Source organism: Octopus bimaculoides, chromosome 2 (genome assembly GCF_001194135.2).
Source record: "Octopus bimaculoides isolate UCB-OBI-ISO-001 chromosome 2, ASM119413v2, whole genome shotgun sequence".
Classification (NCBI taxonomy): domain Eukaryota; kingdom Metazoa; phylum Mollusca; class Cephalopoda; order Octopoda; family Octopodidae; genus Octopus; species Octopus bimaculoides.
Window position 1 is genome coordinate 63,762,963 of NC_068982.1, and position 7,945 is coordinate 63,770,907.

A 7,945-nucleotide genomic window follows, 5' to 3' on the forward strand; every position below is an offset into this window, starting at 1 on the left:
AAACCCTGCAGCCGAAGCGACTCGAAACATACACTCAGGTTTATGGGAAAGAATGCTTGGATGAAAAAACTTGCAGAAGATGATTTTCAAAATTCAGAAGGGGAGATTTTCAGCCTTGAAGATGAAGATCGAACAGGACATCCAGTTGAGTTTGATGACAAGCTCTTTGAGGTATTACTTGAAGAAAATCCTGCATTATCAGTTGACGAATTGGCAATAAAGCTTAGTTCAAACCATACAACTGTTCATTATCATCTTCAACAACTTGGAAAGGTTCCTAAACTTGGAAAATAGGTGCCTTATGAATTGTTCGAAAGCAACCGCAAATCCCGAGTTGACATCTGCTCGTCTCTCCATTTTCGCTAACTCATTTCACCCTTTTTGGATAGACTTGTGACTGGTGACGAAAAGTGGATCTTCTATCGGAATGTTAAATGTCGTAAACAGTGGCTTGGTAAAAGGGAAAAGAACTCAACCACAACCGAGAAGGGAACTTCATGAGAAAAAGGTTCTTCTTTCTATCTGGTGGGATTGCAAAGGAGTAATTCCAACGATTAGAGCGTTTCAACCAAGCTTTGAATAAAAAAAGACCCGTTTTAGTGAATCGAAAAGGAGTGATGATTCATCAGAACAATGCGCAACCCCACACTGCAAAGGTCACATCACAGAAGATCGAAGAGCTTGATTGGGGAAAAATTCCTCATCCGCCTTATTCTCCCGACCTTGCTCCTTTAGACTGCCATTTGTTTCATAGTTTACAGTATCATTTGGGGGACATAACTTTCGCAAGCCAGGAGGAGGTCGAAACTGACATTTCAGAGTTTTTCGCTTTGAAACCCAAAGATTTTTACATTGATGGGATTAAAAAGCTTGTAGATGGAAGGAAGTTATAGATAATCAGGGAAAGTACATTGATGATTAAATTTCAATTGAATATAACCCGATATATATATACATATATTTGAGAAAATAGCATGCCAATATTTTCTGTCGAAATCAGTAGTGCTTTGAGAAAACAGCTTTCATTATTTAGTAAACTTGCCTTCATGTTCCCAAATCAAATATCACAATATTCGACTTAATCGTTCATCTTTCCAGGAGTTATAAAATAAACCGATAAGATAATAAAATTTATGAGGTAAGTAAGAATTAATCAACTGTCACCATCTTATATCAATGATAAAAAGAAACAGTTGAATGGATGGTAGTATGTTTATCTGTGTTTCATTTTGTCTCTTTGTATTTTGAGTTCAAACCTCGCTGTAACTGACGTTACTTTTTCTGATTGATGAAATAAAATGTATTCTGAGATCGATTCTATCGATTATATCTCCTCCCCATTAAATAAGTGACTGAGCCAATGTAAGAAATCGATACGGAATAGACTGCTTTTGTAATTTCAACTTCAATAAATTGACTTCTAATACATGCACATAGCTAAACATTTTTGGGTTGGCTGACGGTTGATTAAATCGACTGAAAATTATTTTATTGACCATTCTAGAAATCAAACTTAGAATGCTTCTCCAGTGGTTTATTGATTATGTTATCCACCGCTCTTTTCCAGTTAAATGTACGAAAATTTCATTAACAAATTCAAACTTTTAATTAGTGTATCATGTATATATCATATTCTCAGTGACATCACCTCAGCGACATAAATAGATTCCACATAGGCATTCAATGCAAATTGTACAACTTTGCGGGATCTATTCCCATAGTAACACTTCTATCGGCAAACTCTGGTGATCTGGCCCCATATTAAGGCATAGAAGCCAGAATTCGTAGGCTATAAATAGAAATGTAAAAATTTTAAATGCATTTCAACTAATGAGATACATGGAAGTATCGGTCTTTTGATATTCAGCCTGTGTGCTATGGTTTGCATAGATTTTGAAATATCAGTAGCGTTTCGTTTTCAATTTCACCTAGGGTTAATACCAGGAAATTCCAACGATACCAATCTAACGGCTAGAAATAACAGTCAGGTTATCCCAACTCACACTTCATTTTCCAATGAATCGAAGGCAAAGTTTGTGATATCCTAACGAATACTGCTACTAGTAAATAGCAGTAGTTTAGATAATAATGGAAGAAGTACATGTTGGTTATCTATCAGATGGAAGGAGAAACGCTTTTCTCAAAATATACGAGAGAAGGGTTAGAAAAGCAATTGAAATAAAACTAAATGTAAGTAATATCATTAAAGCAATCGATACGTGGGCCATATCAGTGTTGAGATACTCTGTTCTTTTTTTAAAGTGAACAAAAACAGAATTACATAAACTAGATATAAGAAGAAAGACGCTGCTTACAATGCATAACGTACACCCTAAATGTTCTACAACTTTGCCAGCCCCAATTTCTGGCCTTCTAATTCCTCCGATTATAAACCTATCAATTACTATGTGTGCGGCGCGGTTGAGAAAGACACCAATCACTCTGCCTTCAACCCCAATGCTAAATTGGCGGCCAAGTTTAACAAGGTGTTCGAAGATCTCGGGGATACAGTTAGGGACACATGCGCCAGGTTCTGGAGCCGTCTTGAGGCCGTGGTGGAAGCTGGGAGCGACTATTTTGAGTAAACTTTTATTTTCCAGCTACAATCTAGATGGTATGTCTTGATTTTATATATATATATATATATATATATATATAAACTTTTACGTTTGGATAGGATATTGTGTTTTGTTTTCCTTATATGAAAACTGTCAAATTTAACCCGAACATCCTGTATATACGTGTATGTATTCACGCATGTGTGTTTGTGTATGCGTGTGCTTGTGTATGTATAAGTTTGTTTGTATAAACTTGTATCTGCATATCTTTGTGTTTGACAACTGGTGTGTATTTGTAAATGTCCATACAACTTAGCACATTGGTAAATAGAACGAATTGAATAACTGCTAGTGGTGAAAATACGTGCTGCAGTCGATTTCATCAAGTAAATCTCTCAAGGTAGTTTTCCTGGCGCGATCGAAGTCTAATGGCAGAAACAGATAAACGATTAAAAGAATGCATGAGTTTGTAGGTGCTTATTTCTGTATGTGCGTGAGTGCTTGTGTGCGTGTGTGTGTATATGAATGTTAGAGAAACATGCTATAAGATGATTCTTCATTCACTGACTGTTTTCAACTTAATCGAAATTCTATTTCATTGTTTACATGACACAAAGTTACCACAATGCCAAGTCGTAGAAGTTAACTCAACCTGATCCCTTTTCGACTTCTCTCTTTTAATTTAATTCCCATTGTTCGTTTTCTCATTCGTACATTTTGCAAAGATTTAATCATTTATCGATTTTTTCCGATAACTGTTCCATGTGATTGTTTTTGATTTCTTCAATTTATTTTTTCGACTGCCAAGAGCCAACACAGTTTCTCTGACAATCATTAAAATACTCGACATATCACGGAAGTCTACTAAGTTCCAACTGAGACGTAAGTAAAACACCATTTCTTTCAACACAAATGTTTTTTGTGCCATCTTTCTTTCTTTCTTTCTTTATTCCTTCCTTCCTTCCTTTCTTTCTTTCTATTAAAAAATTTTAACATATCACGAATAAAAATACGGATGCGCACACCTCCCCGCCTACCTACCTACAAACATACATACATAAACATATTCATAAATATATACATGACACGCATACTCACACAGGCATACATACATCTATAACGTAATGACCTTCATATTTGATATTTATATATATATATATATATATATATATATATATAAGAGTTAGAGGTTAGACAATCATCTAAGGGATAATAAATATCTAATATACTACTGGGGGGATACCTATTTATATTCAAAGAGTTACTGTCTGTTGCAAGGCAATAGTACAATTGAATAATAGGTACAAGTGTAGGTAAACAAAAGTTTATCCAGAATTTTTATGAGGCAAGGAAGAAAAAGGAGAAGAGATTCAATTGACAAACATCAGCAAAATTTATTTACTATAATCATAGGAATAAATAAATACAACTCCACTCTTACAGCTGTTTCTACTTCGGGGTCCAGTATGCTACAGCATGAATTAAACTCCAAAGCCTCATCAGAAAGTCAGTAAATCTTACCATTATGGACTTACAGACTCTCTGATGAAGCATTGGAGTTCAATTTTTGTATGATATGTCAACTGTAGCATTCTGGATACCCGAAGTAGAAACAGCTGTAAGAGTGGAGATATGTATTTATTTATTCCTATGATTATAGTAAGTAAATTTTACTGATGTTTGTCAGTTGAATCTCTCTTCCATTTTCTTCCTTGTCTTATATATATTTTTTTATTATTCTTTTTTTATGCGTCCTTTTAAAACTTAGCCAGGTTCATGAGCCCAGTTTCCCGGTTTTTATGGCGTATGTGTTGCCCCCAGCTGGACGGGACGCCAGTCCATCGCGTTATTCAAGAAACAGTGAGAGAAAGTTGGGGCGAAAGAGTACAACAGGGGTCGCCACTACCCCCTGCCAGAGCCTCGCGGAGCTTTAGGTGTTTTCGCGAATCATAATGATACAGGTAACTCTTTTCAAAATATTCAGATGACTTTCAGTCTTCCATGTCAGCTACAACTTTAATGTCTTTGCTCTGCAACGCCGTTGACCAATACTTCAAGTTGTTCCTGAAAAGAGGAAACATAAAATATCGTCACATTTAGCCCAAACACATTGTATATGTGCGACAGTCTTCTGCATGGTTTCTGTCACTAAATTTACTCAAAAGAGATTGATCGCCCCGAGACTGTAATAGAAAATACTTGCCTAAGATGCTGAACTCGAAAACGTGCTTGGGAAGCGAACATTTTAACGACGTACTTATGCTTATGTAATAAAAGCGCTTGTGTCTGCATGTGTGTGTGTGTGTGTGCGTGTTTGTGTGCGTGTATGTGTGTTTGTGAGTGAGTGAGTGTGTTTTTTTTTGTGTGTGTGTGTGTGTGTGTGTGCGTGTGTGTGTGCGTGTGTGTGCACGCGCGCGTGTGTAAACATAACAAGGAGAATGGAATGAGAAACTCGTTTTATTTCATAATTTTACAGTTGTTTCATCGATGCTTTACCAGAAGTTTATTGCTGAAGTATTATTATATAATATGTTAAATAATATATTGAATCAATATTATTCCAGTAATACTGGAAAATATTGACTCTTCAGACCTACGTATAAATCGAAATGCTCTCTTCATTCTCCTTCTTATATTTACGAATTTTCAATGACGCGATCTATTTTCGTTGGATGATAGTATCTGATAGCCGATACCCTTGGATGAGCTTTATAAAGTATGTATGTATGTATGTATGTATGTGTGTATGTATTTGTGTGCATGTATGTATATGTGTGTGTATGTAGACCGACAGACAGACAGACAGACAGATAGATAGATAGATAGATAGATAGATAGATAGATAGATAGATAGATAGATAGATAGATAGATAGATGGGCATGTGTGAGTTTCAGCTTTCATGATTAAATTTCTGCTTGAAGTAGTTGTATAACGACACAGCAGAGCTGTAGAATTTGAGTAACTTGGTGATGATCTTGTTTGGAAATCGATGCATGAAAAATATTGTCCGAAACGTTAAACTTTGTCTTTTTCCTCACATCAAGCCTTTCTTTTCCACATAACGTTATACTTTTATCGAGAAAGTATAACTTTCTATTACTGTTTTACAATATAATTGTTTTTTTAGATCCTTTTTTCATGAACCATTAACTAAGAACTATAATTCTTAATAAAAGAAAATAATTGCAAACCATAATAGAAATTATTGTATTGACTGAAATGGAAAGTTCTAAATTATAGAAAAATCGAAGAAATCTCTGACTGAAATAGTAATATTTTTTATGGCGAAATGGGTGTAAGATTATTCAACATATATGCGTGTATGTGTGTATACCTATGTATATATGTATGCGTTATATGTATGTGTGTGTGTGTGTGTGTGTGTGTGTGTGTGCGTGCGTGTGTATGTATGTATTTGTATATGTATATATGTATCCATGATGCATGATTGTATTTGTGCGTGTGTGTGAGTAAGTGTGTGCGTGCGTGTGTACGTTTGTGCGTGTGCGCACGCGCGCGATTCTCTTCATGTACTTATGTATTGATTAATAACTGGATTTCAAAAATATAAAAATATATTTTACAGAAGATATGTATGAGATGTTATCAGAAATGTGGTTTTCAATAACGTTTTATTTCCGTTAATATTTCGACTGGCGCCGACGGTTTCAGGGCCAATATCGAATGATTTGCCACAATGGGGAACATAACATAGCCGGCACAAACGAAACGATATAGTGTACACCAAAATGATTTAGGTGTTGTTTGTAAGAAAATGAGTGTTTGTCAATAGGAATATCTTTCTCAGATGACATAACAAAATTATCTATATAAAGGCTCGATTACGTACTTATCTTGTTGCTTACTAACCACTCTAGTTTGCAGAAGGCCTAGCTTCAACTAGACGTTTTGGTTTGATAATTATTTCAGCTAATGTCTTTTCTTTTCGACTGTTAGAAGTGAACTAATCACAAAATACTTTTTAACGAACTTTTCACTTGTCACGAAATACCGTTGCCTTTGTATATATTACATTAGGTACATTGAAGATGTATCTGAACACTTCCCTAAGACAAGTATTGCACAGAAACAAGGTGTTTGTCAAGTTGAGTTATGTAATTCGCTAACGTACTGAACAGTGTCGGTATTTCGACTGGGTTTGATACATGAATATCGAGAATGTTAGCTAAATGGCGTCAACATATCAGCTCTGCTCCTAGACTGCTGGGAATACAGCATTCTATACCAATCAATATAAAGGAAAAGATAACAAAAAACGGATGAAGATGCAAAATTACTAACATGAGCAAATGTTAGTAGACTGCTACACATTTGTTATCAGATAGGTCTGAAAATCCGGGATATTGTTGTACGCAAAAATGTGTACCATGTAAATGATCTTTACGAGTTATTTCATTTATACTATAGCAAGCGTAAATGAAATAACTCTTATGTGAATGTGTGTCTTATGTGAATACCTTTGAGTTGGTATAATTGCCAAGTTCTGTAAACAAGTATGTAAGTATCCAAGTGAATATCAAGGGGAAAGTGATTATGAATGTTTAATAGGTGCCGTGCTAAAAAGAGCGGCCTGTGTTAGCAGTCCGATAGAGATAAACAATGTAGCAAGTTGAATAACATACGCTGCGGTATATTTCTGATGAAATGTGATATGACCAAGATTCCATACAAAGTAAAACAGTGCAGTCATATCTGTAAGCTAGGAGCATCATCCGATGGAAATCGCGTCAGAAATTCAAGCTTGATGTTAAAACAGAGCTGAAAATGTCTGGTGATATTTGAAGACACGTGATATACGAGGTATATATGTTATTGTATACTTGTATGCATGTGTGGAAAGAATGCTTCCATAGACTCTTGTTAATGTATCGTGTAAGATCATTTGTACTATGTTTCTCAGTGAGGTTTTTTTTCCAAAATGCATGCAGGTGTGTGCAGAGAAAAACCATACAAAAAAGGAATAGAATAATATCCAACCGAAAGAAAAAGAAAAGGAAGTAACAAACTTGGAATAATACATTTTAAAACAGCAAAAAGAAAAGAAAAATGGCAAAGCACAGGCATGATAGAAAGAAAATTTATACAACTGTTATTGGCTGCAAATGGCATCCACTCTCTGGCTATAGAAGAAGACCGTCCCTTCAAATTTAAGTGCGATTCCAGCGTTCTTGTGTAAAGAAAACAGCGACAAGAGGTGTCCTTGCCGATGTCTTTCAGTAATTTTTACGAGCCTAGCTGTATAATAACCGCAATTAAACTGTACAATTACAGGAGTGTCAGCAGTTGAAATGGTATTACTACATATATGTGTGTGTGTGTGTGTGTGTGTGTGTGTGTGTGTGTGTGTGTGTGTGTGTGTGTGTGT

The 7,945-nt window shown here is 35.4% G+C and overlaps 2 long non-coding RNA genes across 10 annotated transcripts in view; one reads left to right on the top strand and one right to left on the bottom strand.

Moving 5' to 3' along the window:
- The window catches only part of LOC128251095 (uncharacterized), a 77,796-nt gene that overhangs the window by 55,671 nt on the left and 14,180 nt on the right, over window positions 1–7,945 (top strand). For all 9 annotated transcript variants that reach the window (XR_008266963.1, XR_008266962.1, XR_008266968.1 and 6 more), the window contains one exon: window positions 3,367–3,440. This is a non-coding gene — a long non-coding RNA (uncharacterized LOC128251095). The remainder of the gene's footprint in view (window positions 1–3,366; window positions 3,441–7,945) is intronic.
- LOC128251092 (uncharacterized) lies at window positions 3,973–7,885 on the bottom strand. The gene is made up of 2 exons (XR_008266960.1): window positions 7,668–7,885; window positions 3,973–4,622 (listed from the first exon to the last, which is right to left on the bottom strand). It is a non-coding gene; the product is annotated as an uncharacterized LOC128251092 (long non-coding RNA).